The following is a 24,647-nucleotide window of genomic DNA, read 5'->3' on the forward strand; positions in this document are numbered from 1 at the left end:
GCTCAAGCCAAGAGAGCTGCAGCAGGGATGTGTGGAGGCTGGTGTATAAATACCTTCCCTTGCCCCTTGGGTCACGTAATTCTGAGGCAAATATTTTAAACCATTTCCCAGTGCCTCCCTGGGGGTAAGCATCTGTTGCCATTGGGGAATCTGGCTTGATATTGCACCTTCTCTGGGCGGCCTTCCCTTCCTTATCTCACTACATACCCCCCACTCCATGCATCTTGCTCCTCTCAAATAAATGACTTGCATGCGAATGCTTGTCTCGGGGTCTGCTAAAGGGGGGAGCCAAACTGTGACAGATCCTCTGTAGAATTTAAGGAAGGGAATGGTCTGATTTATATTTATATTTTAAAACAGTTACCTTTCTACTGTGCTAAGAAAGGAGTGTAGACAGGGCAAGAGTGGAAGAGGAAGACCAGTTAGGAGGCTGTTGCTGTGATCTGGGTGAGAGTTGATGGTGTCTCAAACCAGGATTTGGAGAGATGAAGAAAAGGAATTGAATCTGTTAAGTGTTTTGAAGGTGGAACTGATAGCACTAGCTGAGATTGTTAGTGAAGTGTAGGAAAACAGACAAGTCTAGGATCATAGAGTATCACTGCAGTTGCCTATCTGATATCCACTCTACCTGTCTTCCGTACGTCAGATCCCTGATTCATGTAGGGCAGCAATGTGCCCAGCTAAAAAGCTGCATTGCCCAGCCTCTCTGGCAGCTGAGGTGCAGCATGAAACACGGTTCTGGACGATGGGAGATAAGAAGTTTACTGGGAATTTCTGGGGTGTTTTTCTATTTCTGTATGGACTCTATGCCTTCCACCTTGTTAATTCCTTCCTTTTCTTTCCACTGGAATGTGGATGTGAGGCTGGAGGAAGAGCTGCCATCTTGCAACCATCAGGATAGTGAAGAAAAAGATAGAAGGAGCCCCAGGCATTGTGATTATCGCCTGCCTCCGGTCCTCTATTTATGTGAAAAAAAAAAATAACTGCCTTCTCATTCAGTTAGATTCTGTTACATGAAGCAAAACACAATCTCTAGTGTTTAGATTTTTGGCCAAGCAAAAGATGCAGTTTACTAAATGGGGAATACTGAAGGAAGGACAGCTGTGGTGTGGGGTCATTGGGAGGGGGGAATCAATAACTCTGTTTGAGATGCCTGCTGGACATCCAGATGGAGATATCACATGGACAGTTGGATATATGATCTAATGTAGAGTTCAGGGTAAAGAGGGGACTAGAGATATAGATTTTGGGATCATTAGCACCTAGATGATACTAAGCCACAGGATTAGAGGAGATCACTTAGGATGAGAATGTAGATAGAGAAGAAGAAAGGTCCAACAACTAGGCTTCTGGAGAAAGAGGAGCCAGAAGATACAGCAAAGGCATGGCCAGGGAGATAAAAGGAAAACCAGGAGAGAATTGCACTTAGAAAGCCTGGAGAAGAAAGTATCTGAAAAATGAAAGAAGGTGAAAGCTACCAAAAGGGGGAGTAAGTTGAGAACAAATAACTGATTATTAGATTTGCCAAGATAGAGATCATCAGTAACATCAGTGACCCTAATCAGGGTGATTTTGCTTACAAAGTGCTTGTCTCCCTATCTGGCTGATAGTAGGTGCTCAATAAGTATTTGTTTAATAACAAAAGGAAAGAACTTACCAATTGTTAACTTTTTCTTTTTAATAATTTTTTAATTTTTCAGTTACAGTTGATGTACAATATTATATTAGTTTCAGGTGTAAAACCCAGTGATAAGAAATTTATATAACTTACAAAGTGATCACACCAATAAATCTAGTACCCATCTGACACCATATATAGTTATTAGAATATTATTGACTACATTCCCTGTGCTGTACTTTACATCCCCAGGACTGTTCTGTAACTATCAATTTGTACTTCTCAATCCTTTCACCCATCCCCCAACCCCCCGTCCTATCTGGCAGCCATCAAAATGTTCTCTGTATTTAAGAGTCTGTTTTTATTCTGCTTGTTTGTTTATTTTATTTTTTGGATTCCACATATAAGTGAAATCATTTGGCATTTGCCTTTCTCTGTCTGAATTATTTTACTCAGCAGAGTACCCTCAAGGTCCATCCATGTTGCCATGCACACAGCAAGATTTCATTCTTTTTTATGACTGAGTCTTATTCTATTGTATATATGCATCACTTTTTCTTTATCCATTCATCTATTGATGGACACTTAAGTTGCTTCCATATCTTGGCTGTTGTAAATAATGCTGCAATGAACATAAGAATGCATATGTCTTTTCGAGTTAGTGTTTTGGGATTCTTCCAATAAATAACCGGAAGTGGAATTGCTGGGTCCTTCTTTGTTTGTTCTAAAGTCTATCTTTTCTGGTATAGCTATTGCTACCGCAGCTTTTTTTTGTTTCTATTTTCATGAAATATCTTTTTTTATCCCTTTGCTTTTAGTCTGTGTGTGTCTTTCAATCTGAACTGAGTCTCTTGTAGACAGCATATGTAGGGTCTTGTTTTGTTATCTGTTCAGCCACTGTATGTCTTTTGGTTGGAGCATTTAATCCATTTGCATTTGAAGTAATTGTTGATAGATATGTATTTATTGCCACTTTATTCATCTTTTTAATCTTTTTTTTTCTTATTAAAGAAGACCCTTTGCCAAGCTGGTGTTGCTGTGGTTGAGCATTGACCTTTGAACCAGGAGGTCATGGTTTGATTCCTGGTCAGGGCACAGGCCTGGGTTGTGGGCTTAATTCCCAGTATGGGATGTGCAGGAGGCAGCCAATCAATGACTCTCTCTCATCTTTGATATTTCTACCTCTCTCTCCCTCTCCCTTCCTCTCTCTCTCTGAAATCAATAAAAATGTATTTTTTTAAAAAAGAAGAACCTTTAACATTTCTTGTAATACTGGTTTGGTGGTGATGAACTCCCTTAGCTTTTTCTTGTCTGGGAAGCTCTTTATCTGTTCTCAATTCTAAATGATAGCTTTGCTGTAGATCCTTGATTTTCATCACTTTGAATATTTCATTTCAATCCCTCTGGCCAGCAAAGTTTCTGTTGAAAAGTAAGTTGATAGTCTTATGGGAGCTCTCTTGTAGGTAACTAACTGCTTTTCTCTTGCTGCTTTGACAATTTTCTCTTTGTCTTTAACCTTTGGTGTTTTAATTGTGATGTGTATTGTGTGTGCCTCTTTGGGTTCATCTTGTTTGGGGCTCTATGCACTTCCTTGACTTGTATGTTTATTTCTTTCACCAGGTTAGGGAAATTTTCAGTCATTATTTTTTCATATAAGTTTTCAATTCCTTGCTCTATCTCTCTTCTCCTTCTGACATCCTCATGATGTGAATGTCGGTAATCTTAAAGTTGTCCCAGAGGCTCCTTAAACTATCCTCATTTTTTTGGATTCTTTTTTCTTTTTGCTGTTCTGGCTGGGGGTACTGGTGTGGGGAATGGGACCTCTTGATCCTCAGGTGGAACCTCTGAAGCTGAGATATCCCTTCTGATTTTCATCCACTACATGTGGGTGTGGGACCAGCTTGTTCCCCATCTCCACCCCTCCTGTCAGTCTTGATGTGGCTTCTTCTTTATATCCTTAGTTATAGGACTCTGTTCAGCTAGATTTCAGACAGTTTTAATGATGATTGGTATGTAGTTCAGTTGTAATTTTGCTTTTTAAAAAATATATATATATAACTTGATTGATTTCAGAGAGAAGAAGCTAAAGGGAGGGAGAGACAGAAACATCAATGTTGAAAGTGTCACTGATCTGCTACCTCCTACACATCCTCTACTGGGGATTGAGTTCACAACCCAGGAATGTGCCCTGTATCCTGGGTCAATGCTCAACTGCTGAGCCACGCCAGCCAGGCTAGTTGTAATTTTGATGTGGTTGTGAGAGGAGGCAAGTATTGCATTTACTCACTCTGCCATCTTGACTGGAAGCCTCCCAACTGTTAATTTTTTTCTTTAAGTAGAACAGTATTTTTTGTCTCCCTCAATCCAATTCTGAGCAAATAGAACAGGGAGAATTTAGAAGTCAGGGCATTCAAGAGAAGAAATATATGTGCTGGGTATTTCTTTCTCCTGTTTCTTGAAAATTTAGAAGGAAAAATGAGAGAAAAATTAGACACGTTTCAGAGGTGTTTAGACTTTTTTTAAAAATATATATATTTTTATTGATTTCAGAGAGAGGAAGGGACAGGGAGAGAGAGATAGAAACATCCATGATGAGAGAGAGTCATTGATCGGCTGCCTCTTGCACGCCCCCTACTGGAGATTGAGCCCACAACCCAGGCATGTACCCTCCCCAGAATAGAACTGTGATCTGGTTCAGAGGTCAATTCTCAGTCACTGAGCCACACTGTCTGGGCTAGACTTTTTTCTTATAAGAAGCCACACTACTTATGCAAGAGAAAGTCTGAATATTTCTCAGGGACCTTTAAACTTTCATTCAATTTGATTCAAAGTTTACATATTCTAAAATGGGCACCAAATCATGAAATGTAAAGCCAAAAATTTCCTCACATTCTATTTGAGGAAGGAAATTCTCAACATAAAGAAATAAATGGAAAAACAATGTTCATTTCATGCTACTTCTAAAAAATTGATCAAAAATGAGAAAAAGCAATTTATGTGTCACATTACATTTTAAATGCATAAGTATTACATGATGTACCCAAAGATCTTTTCTAGTAAAGGAGAAGTTTTCTGTTTTGTGTGTATTAGGTACATACAATAAGTTTATAAGAGGCAAGATTGATTATTTCTCCTGCCCGGAGACAGTGGCCTTTGCATTTGCTGGTATTTAAATGAACTTTAAGCAACATTCAAGGGTCATCTCTGAATTAGCACATTTTGATGTGTAACAATTTCCCAACGTGTTTATTGGAAGACAAAGCTTATGAGAGACAATAGCCCAGGTCTGCTTGAGGCCCTGGATTTGAGATGTGGCTGACAATGCAAATAACTAGAAAGCATTAACCAAAAACCTTGTTTTAATTTTAAAAACAAAAATTTCTCCCCACGAATATGGGATTGAGGAAGGCTTTCCAGAAGCAGAAGCCTGGGGTCAAGTCTTTGATAAGGCAAAGAAATGGAGGAAGAGAGAACTTGGGCAAAGTCCTGCATTTATGAAGCAACAGGATGTGTTTGGGGCAATGTCAGTGGTTTCAGGCAACTCAAAGTGAAAAGTGTGGGAGAGAAGGACCCAGGGCTGGAGATGTAGACAGGACTCAAAATCAGAAAGGGCCTTCCTAGCCCTAGCCATTTTGGCTCAGTCGTTAGAATGTTGGCCCACACTGAAGGGTTCCAGGTTTGATTCTGGCCAAGGGCACCTACCTCAGTTGCAGACTCTGTCCCTGGCCCCAGTCAGGGCATGTTTGGAAGGCAGCCAATTTATGTGTCTCTCTCACATCGATGTTTCTCTCTCTCCCCACTTCCACTCTCTCTGAAAAGCAATGGAAAAAAATATCCTCAGGTGAGGATTGAAAAAAGAAGAAAAAAAAAAAAAAGAAAGGACCTTCCTTGGATGCTAATGCGAGATATTTGAAATTTATCCTAAATGTTATGAGAAACTACTGTGGGATTTTATGCATTTTTTCTCTCCTTACTTAGAGCAATTTTATATTTCTAAATATCCCCCTAAAAATTTTAAAGACCTTTTCTTTTAATATGTTTTTTATTGATTTTAGAGAGAGGAAGGGAGAGGGATAGAGAGAAACATTGATGAGAGAGAAACATCTATCAGCTGCCTTCTACACGCCCCCTACTGGGCATTGAGCCCAAAACCCAAATGTGTGCCCTGACCAGGAACTGAACAGGTGACCTCTTGGTTCATGGGTTGATGCTCAACCACTGAGCAACACCGGCCAGGCTCCCCCTCACATTTTTAAATCTTTAAAGCAGTAGCTCTGAACTCTAACTTCACATTACACTCACCCAACATCTTTCTAAAAATGTAGATGAATAAGCTCCATCCACATAAAGATTCTGATCCAGTTGGTCTGGGGGTAGGCCCAGGCATCAGCATTCAAGCATCAGGTGATTCTAAATGTAACCAGGGTGGAAAATTACTGCTTTTACAGTTAATCACTTAATCAAATAATCATATCAACATCTGGCTGAGAAGTGTCTAGTACAGCATCTATTCCAACTTTAATGTGTATTTAACTCTCCTGGGGATCTGATTCTGCATTAATAGGTCTGGGATGGGGCCTGAGATTCTGCATTTCTAAAAACTCCCAGGGGATGGTGCTAATAGAAATGATCTACATGCCAGGATAAAAGGGAAAGTTGAAAAAGTATGGAGGTGTAGTTTTGGAAGCAGGCACCTGTAGAATAGTTCTTACGCCCTTTCGAAGAATATAACATGAAGACATTAGTGACAGAGAGGGCCAGGGACAAGGGGAGAGAGGTGAGAGACAACTGGAAAGAACATTCCCTAGAGCCCTGGAGGAAAGGATTGCCACCAGACTGCCTCAGGTCAAAGGTCTTGGGCAAGTCATTTAACTTTTCTAAGCCTCATTTTTCTAGCATGTCTCAACTAGGGGCACTTATTGAGCATTGGGATTCCCAGGCCCTGACCCAGTCTAAACGAATCAGAATGGAGAAGGGGGGTTGGTGAGAATCTGCTTGGTAATTGAGAATCTGTTAGAATCATAACTAGGTAATTGTTATGCATCCTTAAGTTGCAGATCTAGAACTCTGATGGGTAAAAAGAAAATAGCAAGTGCCTGGAACATAGTAATAAGTGGCAATCATGGAGATGAAAATGGCATAATGGTGGCCCTAGCCGGATTGGCTCCATGGTTAGAGTGTCAGCCAGTAGACTGAAGGGTCCCAGGTTCAATTCCGGTCAAGGGCATGTACCTCGGTTGCAGGCTCAATCCCCTGGGCCTCATGTGGGAGGCAACCATTCGATGTGTCTCACATTGATGGGTGTTTTTTTTCTCTCTCTCTCCCTTTTACTCTCTCTGGAAAGCAATGGGAAAAAAATATCCTAAGGTGAGGATTAAAAAAAAAAAGAAAGAAAATGGTATAATGGTGATAGGGTGATCCTTTCTGATCCAGCCTAGATTCCACAACACATGGATTTTATTCAAACTACACTCTCAAGTTGGAGCCAGGGCAGGGGGCCATTATTCAATGCAGCTGGTCCTGAGGTCAGCCATGGGGTTTCTGGTCTGGTTTTGTTGCTTTTCTAGGGAGGAAAGGTGCGGGGGGGAGGTCTAAACCGAATAACCAGTGATATGCTAGGGGAGGAAAGGTTGCCCTGGGGGTGAGGTCCCATCCTACAAATGTCTGTTGTTAGGCACCCGGGACTTTCCACCCTGGTGACCTTCTGTATCTGGCCCATGGTCCTTGCTCTGCTCATGTCTGTCCAACCACCTATCAAGGTAGCATAATAGGGAATTTTAACGTTTTCTTTATACTTTTATCTAATTTCTGATGTTTCAACAGTAATAAAAAAAGTGCTGTTATTTATTTTTATTAGAGAATTCCTGCAACTCTAGCTTTATATGTCTTTATTCCTCCTTTACACCACCTTACCAGCTAAAATATATTTCTCTCTGAAACCACTTCCCCAGCCATGCTTTGCTCTTACCACATCCCCTTTGCACTGTTTTACTCTTCTTTCTAACCCTAGGCCCGAGCATAGCACCAACAAATCAGAGAAGTTATGCTTTTTGAAGTGAACCCATCTTGAGAATGCGAAGGATTTTCTTTGTTCACATCATCACCATTATAAAGCTTTTCCACTGGGCAGTCATAGTGCCAACCAAATAATAGAGCCATCTGCCCCTTCATTGAGCAAATCATCATGCACCGGTCCCTGGAGTTCCACAGGGATAAACAAGAAATAATCACTTTAAAGGGGTATTGGCAAATATCCCTATATACAATTCCCAAATGATAGAAATATGGTCATTAAATATTACCTAGTACTGTGGTAGGCAGTTATGGGACAGGCTAGTAAGCCAGAACAAGCAGAATAGGAAACTGAGACAGAAAATCTAGATGCCAAGCAGTTTGCAGCCACCTAGTAAATCCTGTCTTCCCTAAACCAAGGACACTTAAGAGCAAATGGTTTGTACTTCTCCTCCCCAACCAGAGGGTAAATAGCTTCAATCACTCTACTCAGGGAGACAGACAGCAGAAATCGAGTTAGTGCCATTTGCTGACCACATCCAAGGACAGATGAAATTAATGGAATAAATCTCATTTTGACACATCAGCATAAAACTGGTGAATATTCTATTGAGATCCTCCCCTAAGACGTCCCCTGATCTCCCAGGCCCTCACAATGAAGGTCCCAGCGTGCCCTCACTCCCAGGAGCAAGCCCAAGCCTTTCCACGCCACCTCTCGCCTCACCTTTACCTTCCTCACTTCCAAGCTCCAAGGTCCCTTCCTTTGCCTCTACAACTTGTTTCCTAAGCCCATTTCTTATTTGAATTACTTCGTATTCTTCTGTGATTTCCTTCCTTTATATATATATATATTTATATATATTTATATGTCTTTATTGATTTCAGAGAGAGGAAGGGAGGGGGAGAGAGACAGAAACATCAATGATGAGAGAATCATTGATCGGCTGCCTCCTGCACGTCCCCAACTGGGAATAGAGCCTGCACAACCCAAGCATGTGCCCTGACCTGGAATCGAACCCAGATCTCCTGGATCCTAGGTCATTGCTCAACCACTAAGCCACACTGGCCGGGCTACCTCTGTGATTTTCTAAATAAATGTTTTTTTACAGTTTGAGTCTTGGCTCTGAATTCTTTCCTAACCAGAATCGAAGTACCCAGATTGCTGAACCCAGGTCTGGTCTGACTCCGCCTAACGTCTGGTGTTATTCCTGCCACCACCAACAGTATCATCAAAGAACAATTGAAAGTAAAGGCTCAAGAATATTTTAAAACCTCTGATGTCCATCTAAGCAGTTTCGATTTCAGAGAAGCTTTTCCCACACAACATTAACACACACTACCTTGGGAAATGAATACATTTTGTAAATCATGTGAGTGCATTCGCATTGGTCTCAATGCATCTGACATTTTGTTCATTAGGTCATATTGAAGATATGGGTTTTTTTTAAAGATAATTTAAAAACAAACAAAAAACATCCTGGGATTTTTCTTTTTTTAAAAAAAAAAAGCTTCTAACCCCCCATTCTGTCCCCCAAATCCCTCCCAGCCCCTGGCTGAGAGGTGTTGAAGCCCCACTCCCCAAGGTGATGATATTTGAGGGGGGCCTTGGGGGGGCAATTAGGTCATGAAGGTGGAACCCTCATGGATGGGATTAGCGCCCTTATAAGAAGAGGCAGGAGAGAGATGATCTCTTTCTCAGCTATCTGAGGACACAGCAAGAAGGCAGCTTCTGTAAATCAGAAAGAGGTCCCTCACCAGAACCCAACTATGCTGGGACCCTGATCTTGGATTTCCAGTTTTAAGGACTGTGAGTTACAAATGTCTGCTGTTTAACCCATCCAGTCTGTGGTATTTGTTAAATAGCAGCCTGACTAGGAGAGTCTGTCCTCACCAAACTGAGCTCCAGGAGAGCAGACCTGAGTTCAATCTTATTTACTCCTGTTTCCTCAGCATCTAAGACAGTGCCTTGAACTTTGTATAAGCTCAAAAATGATTTATTAAATAGATTGTGAATGATGAGAAATTCAGTCTCAAAAAGTCAGCTGCCCCATCAGTCCCTTTTCATTTAAATCCCTCTTAGTAAGAAGTTGGGCTTTTCTGACCACTCTCAGACACAACCAGTTGGCACTGAAAAAACATTCACCTCAAAGGCTTTGGGGAAGTTAACGACCCTCTCAATGGTAGCTTAGGCTCTTGGAGAAAACTGTTGGGAAATAATAAAAGAATGCAAAGATCATTTTGAAAAAGGAAGGAATGAGACAAGGCTTTGAATTTCAACATATGAAATGACAGGTATAGAAAGGAGGGAATTAGGAGAATGAAAACTGACATTTATTAAGGTCAGGCCTTGTCTCCATGTTTTACCCTTGTTATGACACTGAATCTTCTCAATAAGCCTGTGAAGTAGAAAATAGTAGCCCCATTTCACAAATAAGGTAACTAAAAATGGTAAGGCAAATTTCTCAGGAATTTTAATACATGGTAAAACTAGCGTTGAAGCTGAGGTCTGGCTGACTCCAAGCCTGTGTGTGTGTTTTTCCTGTCCCACACCTCTCCCCTCTCTGCTCTGAGGACATGGTGGGGGTAGGCAGAGAGGGTGCTGACATTACACAGATATTAAAAGACCATTGGGAGCTGCATTAAAGAGCACCTTCCAAGCTCTCACCATCTATATTGATTTCAAATGTCCTTTAGAAGCACCTGAGCCATAACTGCTTCCTCTGTTTTAAAACAAAGGGTCTAATTCACTGTCATTTCTACCCAGTAGAGACCTCTATAAATTATAGCAGTTTGGTCCGCCAATTGCAAAGGAAACAAGGAGTATAATAGGACCATCAATAATCTCCTCAGTGCAGAGGAGGTGAATGTATGAGCAGCAAAAAGATGATGAAATTTTAGAATTTGATTGCTTCCCCAGTAATCTTTTACTTGGCAGGATTAAATGTAGGTGGTGTTGTGCTTGTGCCTTCAGAGCCCATTTTGAAAATGAGATAATGTGTCTCCAGGGTGGGAGAGAGAATCCTGTGTCCCTCCTGGCACACTGTACATAATAATAACAGGGGCTTTGTGGAAAAAGGTTGAGCTTGGAGGGAGAAGCTCCTTAGAGTTGCTGCTTTCTTTACGAGTTATGGTGCAGACTATAGCAAACTGTTAAAACCATGCACTCTTCCTTTTCCCCTTCAAAACAATAGATGAGTTGAGGCAGGAGCAGCTCAGGTTCAGTTACATGCAAGAGCTCTTTCCATGTCCAGATGGGGCTCTGTAATTCTGCGCAAACTCCCAGCATTGCTCACTGGGCTGGGCTAGAAGTTCACTATTTGGCTGGCTCTTGTGTGAACTTCACTGTAAGAGTCTCAGCAACAGGGAGAGGAGCTGAACCTTGTTGGTGGATGCTACAGAGGGAAAGTTACAGGGCCTTGAATGTGGAATGAAAACTCCTAGCTGAACAGTGCTCCCCATACACAGAAAAACACACAGGAATGCTGGTCTTTGAGGTGCATGTCCATCCCTGATTTTTACAGGGCAGGGAGACAATAGGTGCATATTGTACTTTTTTTGCTGAAAACAGTTCAGAAGTGAGGCTTTGACTTGTCCGTGTGTCCACTTCACCTGGAAACCCTGTGACTAATTCAGGGGGAGAAGTGCCAACCCCCTCCCGCTAAAAGAAAGGAGGTGCATTTAACAGGAGCTACCAGAGACAGACAGGACAGGTGCAGACCCTTTTGTGACTGGGAGAATAGTAATCTAAATGCCTTGGGCATCAACATCCTAAGATGGTGCTGAGACCCCCAGCTGGCCTGCTTTTCCTAGAACATGGCAAGGCATTTGCAGTAAAGACATCTCTTCCGACCCAGAGTACTTTCTTTGTCTTTGGATCAAAGAAATCTGAGAGCTGGAAGAGACCCAGAGAATTCCAAGTCCAGTTTCCAGAGACATGTGTGAGGCCAGTTTCCAGAGACACTGCTGGCATCTCAGGAGCTGGAATCTCTCCCTGAACAAGCTCCCTGCTTGCTCTCGAGCTTGGGTATGTCTGGGGTCCTGACTAGTGAAAGTCGGAATTTACAGAGGAGGAAACAGAGATCCAAGGAAGTGACACAACCAAGGTCCTCCAGGCATAGCTGAGCCAGTGATGAACTCAACTCTAAAGCACACTGAAACCGGATCTAACTGAACTCCCATGGTTAAGTAGGCACAAGTCTCATGGTGTGGGTATCAGGGTCACAGGCCTCAACATTTCGTTGCTTAGAGCAAGAGGATATTTGAATCCACCCTGCTGTCCAATCTGCAGCAGGAAGTTCTTTACTGAACTTCTGGTGCCCCAGAAAAGATGCTATCACCTGGCTTTGAAGATTTGTCACTAGCACGTCAGCTGGGGCTACTATAAACTTCACCTTTAGGCCATCACTCTATTTAATACCACAGAGCTCGGTTCTCTTGATCGCTGGGTCTGACTCACCACTGATATTTTTAAGCAATTATCTGAAAAACACTACAGGTAAAGGGGGATCCAAGGAGAAGAAAGTGTTTGTGGTTCTACAATTTCCTGGCATACTACCCATCTGGGAGATGGTTTAGGAGTCCACTGGAGGAGACAAAATGCAGCCTGGCAGACTGTGGAAATTGGCATCTAAGTTAATTAGAGAGTAGCCCAGAAGAGATAGAATGGGGTCTGCAGAATTAAGAGAGTGCTTGCCTGAAGTTGTGGAGGCAGTGGGATGCCACAGTAACTACAAAAAAGCAAAGAAAGTCTGATCTAGGCTTCTAGGGGCACTTTGGGTCCCCTCAATGATCATTTTCAGTGTGTGATGAAGAAATAGTTGTAGACTCAGTTATCTATTAATGTGTTTTCTGCCTAAGGTGTTAATTTAAGGTAGAGATATTCATATTTTTATTTGTTTAAACCTATGGTTCCTGCATTTCTTCTGAGTCAAAAGAATCCTCAAACTTACAAAACTCAATTGATGTTAACTTATAAATACAGAGTAAGACAATAGAGACAAGCAAGCCTACAGTGTATAAGGTGCTTTTCTTCTTGTAGAGACAGTGGCATTTCATGAGGAATGATTTCAGTGGGCTGGAAAGCCTTCCAAACACACACTGATACCTTAACTTCAGAAGAAGTGATTCATTCTCTTCATGGTTAAACACTCTCAGCTCTTCCTTAGGGATTCAATGAACTCCTAAGAAAGGGAAAACAATCTTTAACTACATTGAGTCTGTTTCTCTACCAAGGGTGGGTAACGTCCAGGCCTTATACTGCTGGAGAAATCATTTAGTCTGGCCCTGCCAAGGCAACCACAAGCGGGACTCGAAATTCAATAAATCTAGGAGCTTTTGGCATAGCTAATTTTTAAGTTGATAATTGTGTATGGCCCATGAATGATGTTATAAATATCCAAATGGCCCTTGGCAGAAAAAAGAGTCCCCACCCATGCATCTAGGCAAAAGAGTGGAGGCAGGAACTAGCATTTGTTGACTTCTATTTTATATCTAGTGGATATATAAAGCTTCTAGCATATTATCTCAGTTAATCCTCTCAACAACTCAAAAATGGAGGTAGGATTATCATCAATTCACAGATTATGCCCAGGCACAGGGAGGTAAATAAATTGTCTTGAGTTGCATAGCTAGAAAATGGAAGCATTGTAGTCAACTCTGGCTGCTATACCAAAATACCATAGTCTTGGTGGCTTAAACAACAGACATCTATTTCTCACAGTCCTGGAGGCTGGGAAATCCAAGCTGCAGGTTGATCCAGGTGCAGGTCTACTTCCTGGTTCATAGATAGCTGTTTTCAGACCTCACATGGCTGGAGAGGACCACTCTGCTCTCTCTTACTGTTGTTTTCAGGACATTAATCCCATCATGGGGGCCTCACCCTCATAACCTCATCTAAATCTAATTACCTCCCAAATGTTCCACCTTCAAATGCCATAACATTAGGGATTAGGGCTTCAACATATGAATTTTGAGGTGACACAAACATTCAGTTTGTCACAAGGTGGCCTCACTCCCAGCCCCTAGTGTGATTGAACTTTGGCAGGAATGGAGAAGTACTATAGAAAGGACCAGATGGGTAGGGAATCTGAGAACACTAGCGTCGAAATAAAGAGGCCACTGATTGTGGGAGCCTAGTAATCAGAGGCAAGGCACATTCTAGAGAACGAGATGAGATCACTTACAGGGAAGAAACAAAGGTTCTTTTCACTTTATGTTTTTGTACATCTAAGTCATAGTGTAAAATTCAATGTTAGTATGTACACTTACTCACATTCCCATACATGAACATATGAAGAGTTATACAGAAGAATAGAGTAGGATTAGAATCCATAATGTAATCTCCAGGTGGTGAAATTATGAATTAGTTTATCTTTTTTATTTATCTGTAATATTTTTCTAAAATGGCATGTTTATTATTTATGCGCATAATTTATATCCCAAATCCTCCCAATTTATCTTTTCACAGCTGTCAGTTGTTTTTCAAAGGTCACTTGTGTTGCCTCTGCGTATTTCAAAACAATAGGTTGTAAATTCAAACATTTAATGTTAATTCTTGTTTTTCCCCCCACTAAATCGATATGAGATTTATTGTGGTGGTTCATTTGGTTTTTGCTCACGACCGACTAGTTCTTTCAGTATTCTATAGGCACAACCTCAGTAATATAATATGGTTAAGTTGGAACATAAATGTTTTTCTGAGCTTTGCCCTCAGTTTTCAACATGAGATTTTCATGCCCTTATAGTAACAAGACAGAAGGAAAGACCATTTGCAAAACTCCTATTAGGAAAATGAAGCCCCACTGAACTGCCCACTCATCCCCACCCCACAGATGAGTGACTCCATCATTACCATTTTCAAAGAAAAGCCATTTATTTATTCATCAACATTAAATGATGCTAGACTTTAATTTTTGGTCGTGAGGTTAGGGAAGAAAGATTAAGAAAAATAGGAGACAAAAAGCCTTTAATGAGTCTTTGTAATATTTAAGACTTAAAGAGGCTTAGTACCAGCTTAGGAGCTAAAACTAATTAGAAATCAAAATTATATTCGCTTCATCAATGTTAAAATAAATCCAAGGGAAAACAAAGAGGTGCTTTTGTAATTAAATTTAATTTTGTGTAATAACCTTAGTTTTTGCTATTTATAACGGTGGAAGTTTTCTTTAACAGATTGCTTAAGGCTGTATTTTGTAAAGAGTTAGTAATTTGCTAAATTTTGTGTAGAATGGAGATGATTCAAAAGAGAGGGAGAGAAGAGAGGACATGTGGGTGAGGTGAGATCAAAGCAGCTGCTTCAGACCTGCGTGGTTGGTGGGATGACTCAGAGAAGCTGGGCAGGAGCCCGAGGTCAGCTGGGTGCCCAGGGGGAGACGAGGCTTCCCCTCTCCTAGACTCTGTGTTGCTGGGTGGAGTCCCCCCCCCCCAAGGGACAAAATGGACTGGAGAATGTCCTCCTAGCCCTGTGCTTCCTCTGATGGAGCAGCGGAGCAGGGATACTCCTATGAAGAGTGAGACAGCCTCACTCTGGCTGGTTTTGCTCAGTGGTTAGAGCGTCGCCTGTGGACTGAAGGGTCCTGGGTTCGATTCCAGCCAAGGGCGTCAATCCCAGGCCCAAGTCAGGTGCTTGCAGGAAGCAACCAATCAATGTGTCTCTCTCACAGTGATGTTTCTCCCTCTCTCCCTTCTACTCTATCTGAAAAGCAATGAAAAAAATATCCTCCAGTGAGGATTAGTAAAAAAAAAGTAAGACAGCCTCTTCTAGAAGTAGTTGTGGACCTAGGGGATTGCTCCTGGACAGCTTGAATGCACCTCAGGGAACTGAGAAGCTGCTCTGATCAAGTCTGGGCACATGTGGCAGGCCTTGGTATCAGTGCCTCACTGTAACATGTTGCCACGTACAGGAAGGAGCTGTAGCCTGAAACTCAGGGGGTACTGCCATCTACTAAACCTTTGCTACATGCCAGGTCCTGTATTAAGTGAGCTCTATTCATTTATTATCTCACTCAAAAATTCACAATGACCTTAGGGAGCAGGAATTTTTATCCCCGTTTTGAAACAATAACTTAATTTATTCTCATTCCTTTATGGTCATACTTTTTATTGTGGTTTGCTAGTATTTTAGTGAGGATTTTAGTATCTATGTTCATCAGGGATATTGACCTGTAATTTTCTTTCTTTGTAGTATCTTTATCTGGTTTTGGGATTAGGATGATGCTGGCCTTATAAAAAGAGTTTGGGAGTTTTCCCTCCTCTTGAATTTTCTGGAATAGTTTAATATGAATGTTGGGCCTCTCGAAGTCGTCCCAGAGGCTCCTTATACTATTTTCATATTTCTGTATTATTTTTTCTTTTTGCTCTTCTGGTTGGGTGTTTTTTATTTCCTCATGTTCCAAATTGCAGATTTGATTCTCAGCACCCTCTACTCTACTGTTGATTCCCTGTAAATTATTCTTCATTTCAGTTCCTGTAGCCTTCATTTCAAATTGGTACTTTATTATGTTATCAATTTTCTCAGTCATTTCCCTAATAGTCCGCTTAAACATCCTTATACACAAAACTCTGAACTCTGTATCTGTTAGCTTGCTTGGATCTATTTCATTTAGTTCCTTTTCTAGAGATTTCTTCTGTTCTTTCCTTTGTGATATGTTTCTTTGCCTCCACATTTTGGTTGCTTCCAGGTGTTTGTTTCTATGTATTAGGTAGAGCTGCTATGTCTCCTGGAATTTGTAGAGTGGCTTTGTGTAGTAGGTGTCCTGTAGGGTCCAGTGGCTCAGCCTCCCCAGTCACCTGAGCTGGGCCTTCTAGGTGCTCCCCTGTGTGGGCTGTGTGCACTGTCCTGTTGTAGCTGAGCCTTGGTTGCTGTTGGTGTCACTGGGAGGAACTGACCCCCAGGCCAATCAGCTGTGAGGACCAGCTGCAACTACAGCCAAAGAGCTGCTGTGCTAGAGACACCCCTATGGAGCAGGATTTACTTCAGTGGAGCTTTGGTGTTCACCAACTGCGCCCCTTGAGTGTGTCACTTGTGGCTGTGGTAGGGTTGTAATCCAGCGTGGTCGAGTCTGACCACCAGGTGCACTGTCTCTGGGGCCTCCTGGGAGGTGCAAAGTCAGCCTGTACCAGTGCCTTGCCCAGGGCCCCCCAGCATGAGCTACACAGCAAACCGTAGTTGGCTGCTACTTGTGCTGGGCTTGGAGGTGTCCAGGAGAGGCCAAGCTATGAGCCAATGCAGCTGCCGCTAGTGCCAGGCCTGGGGCCACTTATCAAGCCGTATGGGGCCCGCTGCTGCTTGTTTGAGAGATTTTAGGAAAGTCCCAAGCATGAGGCTGGAGAGGGCACTTGCACAGAAAAGCCCCTGGAAATGGCCTGGATGAGCTGCAGGTGGGGAGGGGCGGGGCCTCCGGGAATCACGGGGCGGGGCCAAAGGTGCGAGTCAGGTGCTGGGGATTCAAATATGGCCCCTGCCTGCCGGCTGTGTGCGGGAGGACTCGCCACAGGAGCCATGGCCTCCGCCAGCCCTTCTGCCCGGGAGGAAGCCGCCCCTCCAGCTCTTGCCCCAACTTCAGGCAGGTTAGTTCCTCCCCAAGTGTCCCAGGTCCTTTCAGGCTGCTGCCCGGCGCTGGGCTCAGAGGGAGCGTCCGAGTGAGTCCGTGCCGGGCCCTTTAGAGGAGCTGCTGGGGCTCCCGCAGCCTCTGAGACCCTCAGCGACAGTCCCCGCTGGTTTCACAGCCCGGAGTTGTGGGGACATCTCTTCCTGGCCCTGGAGCCCTGGGCTGGGGGCCTGCTGTGGGGCTGGGACCCCTCGCTCCTCCAGGAAACCCCCACCGCCGAGATTCCCTCCCAGGTTTAACCAGTGGCACTGGGTGTGGCCCCTCGGCTGCATCCGATTCAGCCCCGATCCGCCCGCGTCTCCGCCCCTCCTCCCGGTCTCGGTGCTTCTTCAGCTCCCTGGTTGTGGGGCTTCTGTGCAGCCAGATCTCAGGAGGCTCTGAGTGACGGTGGTTCTGTATTTTAGTTGTAATGTTGATGTGGTTGCGGGAGGCGGCGAGTGCAGCTGTTACCCAAGCGCCATCTTGTTTCTCTCCATTTTATTTTTAAGTGATTTTTATTTACAATATTATTGACATACAACATTGCGTAAGTCTAAGGTGTACAGTGTGTTGTGCGGTACCCCTACTTTACAGACTAGAAAACCGAGACTATGTGTAATAACTTGCCCAGGGCCACTGGGGGAATAAGTGGCAAAGCAAGAAATAAAATCTGGGGACGTCACACTCTTAAGGTCCATGCTCTTAACCAACCATCCTAGACACAACTGTGTCTCCCAGCACAGACCATAGGTCACTAACTACATCAGAATAGCCGTGAATGCCTAAAAATGTAGATTCCTGCCCTCCACCCCACCCCAGTCCTGCTCAATGATAATTTTTGTATTTTTAACAAGATCCCAAGTTGATTCTTATATAAAACTAAAGTTACTAGATTATTACTTCATTCTTCCTTATTAAAAAATCACCTGTGAACTGATGGTAGTGGAGAAAATGAAGGCACTGTAAGGAACTCAAGGGTAGTGATCCCACTAACAGGGAGAAATGAGTCCATGGCCCCCAGGGATTCTCAGAGCCTATGTATTTATCCTGTTGGGGTCTCCCAGAATGATTTCCAGGGTGCCCATCCATATCTTCTTTGTAAGCTCATGTCCTTTAATGAAGTGAAAAGATAAATCTTTATAGTTATGCCATATTTTTTATTTCCATTTTTATGGATCATGTCAACGTGTATTATGTATGAAAAACAAACTGGCTTATCATCAGTGCTGTGGAATTGTAGCATCCTGATGCGTGGCATAAGAAAAGAAAGACAGCAACGCTGGGTTTAGATGCTTTGCAAACTGATGCACAATGTAGCCAAAACACGTCATGGTTAGTGGGACTGAAAACTCTCCTTCAGGAAGACTTTCACCTTGAAATATGGTGATGTGTGGAACAGATGTTTTAATTTTCCTAAGATAATTTGCATAATCAATTTAACATGTGGCTTATTAAACCTGCCAAAGAGCAGGTGACAATATGGAATTAATGTGATTACTAATCTGACACAACATTGAGATTAATTTGACCCTTCTTGCTCTCAGAATACTCAGAGGTCTCTACAGACAGGAAGAATGTGCTATGAGATGCCATATGTAGCCATCCAAAATCCACTGTAAATGAGGCAGCCGCTTTGCACAGCCTGGGCTCCTGTGTCTACTCCTCTCAAACTCTCTTCTCAACTGAAAAGAAGGCAATGACCGAATATTGAGGCAGTCATCTGGTTCTGAGTGTTCATGACTTTGTGAAAAGTAATCGATCTTCTTCTTCTCCAGTACTTGTAAATGTTACTGCTTTCTCAGTCGTCTGCTGATTTACCCTTCATTCCAGACCCAAGAGATACCGTTTTTGAGAATCCATGGTGAGAATCCATTAAAGTCTTTAAGTCTACAGAAGCAAAAGAAGGGATTTAAAATTATACATAGATTTGATTACAATAGTAAATTATTGGAAACAATAGAAATGTTTGATAGGGGATTGGTTAAATAAAATATGTCAATAGAGTGCTATGCAATCATTTAAGTGATGTTGGGAAAGTATATTTAATAACATAAAAATCATGTTTGTGATATATCACACAAGTAACTTATGTTGCGAAACAGTATATGCATTATAATTTCATTTTTGTAAAGAAAATTTGGGGATATGCATCTTTGTTTCCCATACCTTGCTGCCTCCATAAAACATAGCCAATAACTTTAGGTGCAAATTATTATACCCTCCAGGCTATTACAAATGACTTGCTTCTTTACAATCATTTTAGATTTAGAGACAAAAAAGATTTTGAAAGAAAAAAACTTTCTAGCTTTTTTTTTTTTTTACTCTGTCCAGTGTTTAAGACGTAAACAAAATCAACTGTTGAATTTGGTGCAGCAAATGTATATGTGTAATATAAAGGTTGAAATAATATGTAATAACACCGGTGTTTAACTCACTTTTTCAGTGTTTTCAAACTTAGTATATGTCTGACTCTTAAAAAATCAAGTTTGCCTAAAACCAAAGGAACAAGTTATGAAAAGAAGAAAAAGGGGGAAGTGTCAGATAATGCAGAGAAGCCAAGGAACAACGGAGGTGATCAGTGGGTGTAAAATTTAGGAGTGACCTAAGTGAGGGTGTTTCTGCAGCATGGTGGAGTGGAAGGTAGAGAAGCAAAGGAGATTGTGGGAAAAACAAGCTGTCACTAGCTATAAATGGAATTGAGAGAGAATTTTTTAAGGGACAGAGGGAATGCCTGAGAATTTCTGGAGATAAAACTTCTTTAGGTTTTGCCTAGCAAATATCAAATACACTCTGATGCTGGAAAGCACATATATGGGTGCTTACTTTTCTTTTTAAAGAGACTTTATTTTATTAATAGACTGTTTAGAAAGAACATTTGCGTTTACAGAAAAATTGAACAGATAGTACAGAGTTCCCATATACTCCACATAGTTTCTCTTACTGTTACCATCTTACATTAGTGTGGTACCTTTGGTACAATTAATGAATCAGTATTGATACATTATTATTATTAACTAAAGTCAGAGTTTCTTCAGATTTCCTTAATTTTGACCTAATGTCCTTTTTCTGTTCCAGGATCCTATCCAAGATACCATGTTATATTTAGTTGTCATTTCTCCTTTAGCTCCTCCTAGCTGTGACAGTTTCTCAGACTTTCTTTGTTTTGATGACCTTGACAGCTTTGAGGAGTACTGGTCATGTATATCACAGGATACCCCTCTATTAGAATTTGTCTGATGTTTTACTCATGATTAGACTGGGTTATGAGTTTATATAAGAAAGATCACAGGGGCAAATTGCCATTTTCATTACATCATATCAGGGGTACCTTCTAGCAGTGTGATTTATGACTGTTGATGTTGACCTTGAATTGGCTGAGGTCATGTGTGTCCGGTTTCTCCACAGTACAGTTACTCACTCCACTCCCTCCCCTACTGTTCTCTTTGGAAGGAGAACTATGCGCAGTCCACACTTAAGGAGTGGGAAGTTATGCTCCCCTTCTTCATAGCAGCTTATCTACATAAACTATTTGGGATTCTTCCATGTGGGAGATTTGTCTCTTCTCCCCACTTATTAATTTATTCAATCATTTATTTATATGACTATGGATTCATGAAAATTTATTTTATGCACTGGGTTATAATTTAATGATACTTTAAACTAGGCTGGCTATAGACTAAACGTTTGTGTCCCACCAAAATTCATTTGCTAAAATCTAATCCCCAATGTGATGGTATTTGGAGGTGGGGCCTTTGGAAGTGATGAAGGCATGAGAGTGAAGCCCTCATAAATAGAGTCAATGTCCTTATAAAAGAGATCCCAGAGAGCTCCCCAGTCCCTTCCACCATGTGAGGACATAGGAAGAAAACATCTGTCTGTGCACTGGGAAGTGGGACCTCACCAGATGTTGAGTCTGCCTTGATCTTAGATTTCCAGACTCCAGAACTGTGAGAAATAAATTTCTGTTGTTTATAAGCCACCCTATCTGTGACATTGTAGTATAATAGCCAGAACAGGCTAAGGCAGCCTGTATTAGTTATTTGTTCCTGTATAACACATCCCTCCAAAATTGAGAGATTTAAAACAAGCCACTTATTATCTTTCATGATTCCTGTGGGGTGGGCATTTGGGCAGTACTCAATGGGGTGGTTCTAGCTTGGGGTCTCCATGATGTTGCCATCAACTGGTGGCTGGGACCTAGGGTCACCTCAAGGGCTTCTTGACTCACATGTCTGGTACCTGGGCCAGGATACAATCATAACATCTGGGGACTGAAATAGCTGGGGCTCCAAGGCACCTCCCTCTATTTCTATGTGGTCTCCAGCATGGCAGCTTCATGGTAGCTGGACTCTACATGGTAGCTCGGGCCTTTTTCTAAGTTAGCCTCAGAAATCACAACATCATTTGGCCAACTTATTAGAAACATGTCACTAAATGGAGCCATATTCTAGGGAAAAGGAATGAGACTCCACCTTTTTATGGGAAGAATGTCAAAGAATTTGCAGACCAGTTTTAAAACTGCCACAGGACCTTAGAGACCCAATAGCCCCCAGAGCTGGACAACTTCCATTGGCCCCTGCCATTCATCTCTCACCCTCCTTTCCCTGTCCTGTGGTCCAGGAAGCTGGGCGACATTTCCTCTCTGCTCTTGGTCCTAGGACACTGCACTTTCCCCTGTGGTTTCCCAGCATGCTGCCCCACTTCCATAGTCTTTTTATTAAACTCTCCACCATCTGTTTCCTGCTGTGATCTTGACGTCTACACTCACCTCTCATTTTACGAATGACGTGAATGACTTACCCAAGCTCTCAGTCAGTGATCCAGGGCTTGGGACACCTAATCCAGAACCCTTTTGTTTTCACTAATGGAAACCAGAATGAAACTCCTGTACCTCTTAATTACTCCTGCAGGGAGTAATTGTGTTGCCTGTGTGTTCCCTGCACAATGCTGTGCTGAGCCAGAACAAAGCCAGAGGCAACAGAAAAAGTCACTAGGACCAATGATGTCTTTATCTCAAACTTGGATGTTTTGTTCATCATGGATTTTTTTGCATTAATTTTCCACTTATAACACATTGCATTCTAATATTATTTATCATGATGACTGAGTTTTTGTGCCCCAGGCAAGTGCCCTAATTGCCCCACCTGTGTCCCAGCTCTGTCCCTCTAGCTCTCTCTTACCTTTCTCACTACACACCACACAGCTGGCTGAGGTCTTCTAGAGCAGGCTGCAGGAACTGTTTCAGCACGTCCACTCTTCCCTTTCCTCAGGACTTACCACTCCGTCCCATTACCTGGCCAGTGCCATGTCTTTGGATGTTGTCAGCTGGTCACAATTTTTAATGGTGACAATTCTCACAATAGTATCTTTTTAAAATAATACTTATCCAAGGATATGTTTTTATTGATTTTAGAGAGAGAGAGAGAGAGAGGAAGGGGAAGAGAGACAGAAACATCAATGTGAGAGAGAAACATCGATCAGTTGCCCCCCATATATATGTGCCCTGACTGAGGATCAAACCCGCAACCTTTTGGTGTATGGGATGACGCTCCAACCAACCAAGGTTCCTGGCCAAGGCCAGTTCTTTAATTTATAACTAGGTAGGAGGAGCAAAAGCCCCACTATTCAATTTTCTTTTAGGTACCACCCAGGAGTGCCAGGTGTGTGTGTGCGTGCTAGGTGCTGAGGATAGAGATGGGTGAGCTGCAGGGCCAGACTTCCACATGTTTACATTCAGGGTTGAAAACAGACATATTAAATGTTATAACAAAATATAATAAAGGCTATCCAGGCTATATATAATACTATGAGTATAGGGCAGCTAAATCTGTTGCTCACTGTGGAAGGAAGGAGGGAGGGAGGGGAGAGGGAGAGAGGGAGGGAGGGAGGGAGGGAGGGAGGGAGGGAGGGAGGGAGGAAGGAAGGAAGGAAGGAAGGAAGGAAGGAAGGAAGGAAGGAAGGAAGGGGGGAGGAAAGAAGGAAGGAAGATTGTCAGAGGGGGAAGCATGCTGGCCACCCGCAGGGGTCCCACAAAAGTGAGCTAAGAAGGCACCACAGACAGCTAACCACTGCCTAGCCTGCAGTTTTCCCTATTGCGCTCCTTATTTAGAGCTTCTCGTGTCCCTCCCATAACCTGCAGGCTTTTCTCCTTTAAATCTATTCTAAGACACTAAGAAATGAGACTCTTCACACTTTGTTTCTCTTCCGTCAGAGGAGAGGCTGATGTTTCATTCTGATGCCCGATACGCGGCACCAAGACCCAATGACAAACACACCATTGGCTCTGCCCCAGCTGTACTTTTCCCCTTGATGAAGGCAGTAAGGGACTATTAAATGGCATTTCATTATGACCTACTGGCTAGATGTTAGTCATGGCATATTTTAGAGTAATCCTGAAGGGAGTTGAGATAACAATGTCACTCCAAAGTCAAGGGAGCCATTGAACAAACACAAACAACTCCCAGGTTCCTTTGCAGTTATTGATACATCCTGCTTCAGCCAGCACCACCTCAATTTTTGCTCCTTGTTTGGTAATTTTTAAAACCTAAAATATATATTTTTTTGGATTAATGTCCAGGGCTCTTGTCTTTGAAGAAGGATTGGTTACCCAGATGGATACAGAGGGATCTTTTTAGTCTAGACTTTGTTTCTGACTCATTGTGATAATCTGGGCAGATCTTTTAATCTCTCTTCTTTCCGCCCATCATCACTGTTTGCTTGGAAGCCTTCTTGTCAAATCATTGTCTTCTTATTCCCAGGGTCCCCACATCTTAACAGATGATGTCATTCAATAGTTCTTGATATAGAATCAAAATGCTATTCTCTTTGGGCCGTTCCTAATTATCTTCTGTTTCTGCCTTATAACTTCAACTTTCCCCTTCCCTCAATCTCCTCAGTTCCACTGCTCTCTATTCCACTTTTCTCTCTGATGCAGCTAAGCCACTATCCATTAAGGCACATAATCTTTCATGGACCCATTCCTAGCTAGCCCTTTGTAAAGAAGTTCTGTAATTATATTTTAACTTAGTTCTCTCTTTTTCTAACTATGGCTTTTAAAGTCTGTTAATGCTCTAATAGGAAGCCATTAATTTTATTTATAAAATGAAAAACATATGCTATGCATGCACTCTTATAAAATCCTCATTAGAAAGAAAGCCCTAGTAATAAAGACATACTATGATTGGTATAATTTAATAAGAGCTACCATTTAGGGCTATCCTCTGTAGGACATATATAATATTTAATTCCTACAATAATTCCCGCTGAGAAAAATAATTTTACAGGTAAAAAAACTTATGATGAAAGAGGTCACTAAATCAGGGCTTTTGTTTTTGTTTCCTTTCCACTCTTTTGAAGATACCCATTATTTTGTAAGCCCAATACCCCTTTTTCTGGAAATTGCTTCTCTTTTCTCCATCCACATGGCTGTC

Source organism: Miniopterus natalensis (genome assembly GCF_054644295.1).
Source record: "Miniopterus natalensis isolate mMinNat1 chromosome 3 unlocalized genomic scaffold, mMinNat1.hap1 SUPER_3_unloc_2, whole genome shotgun sequence".
In the NCBI taxonomy this organism is placed as follows: Eukaryota; Metazoa; Chordata; class Mammalia; order Chiroptera; family Miniopteridae; genus Miniopterus; species Miniopterus natalensis.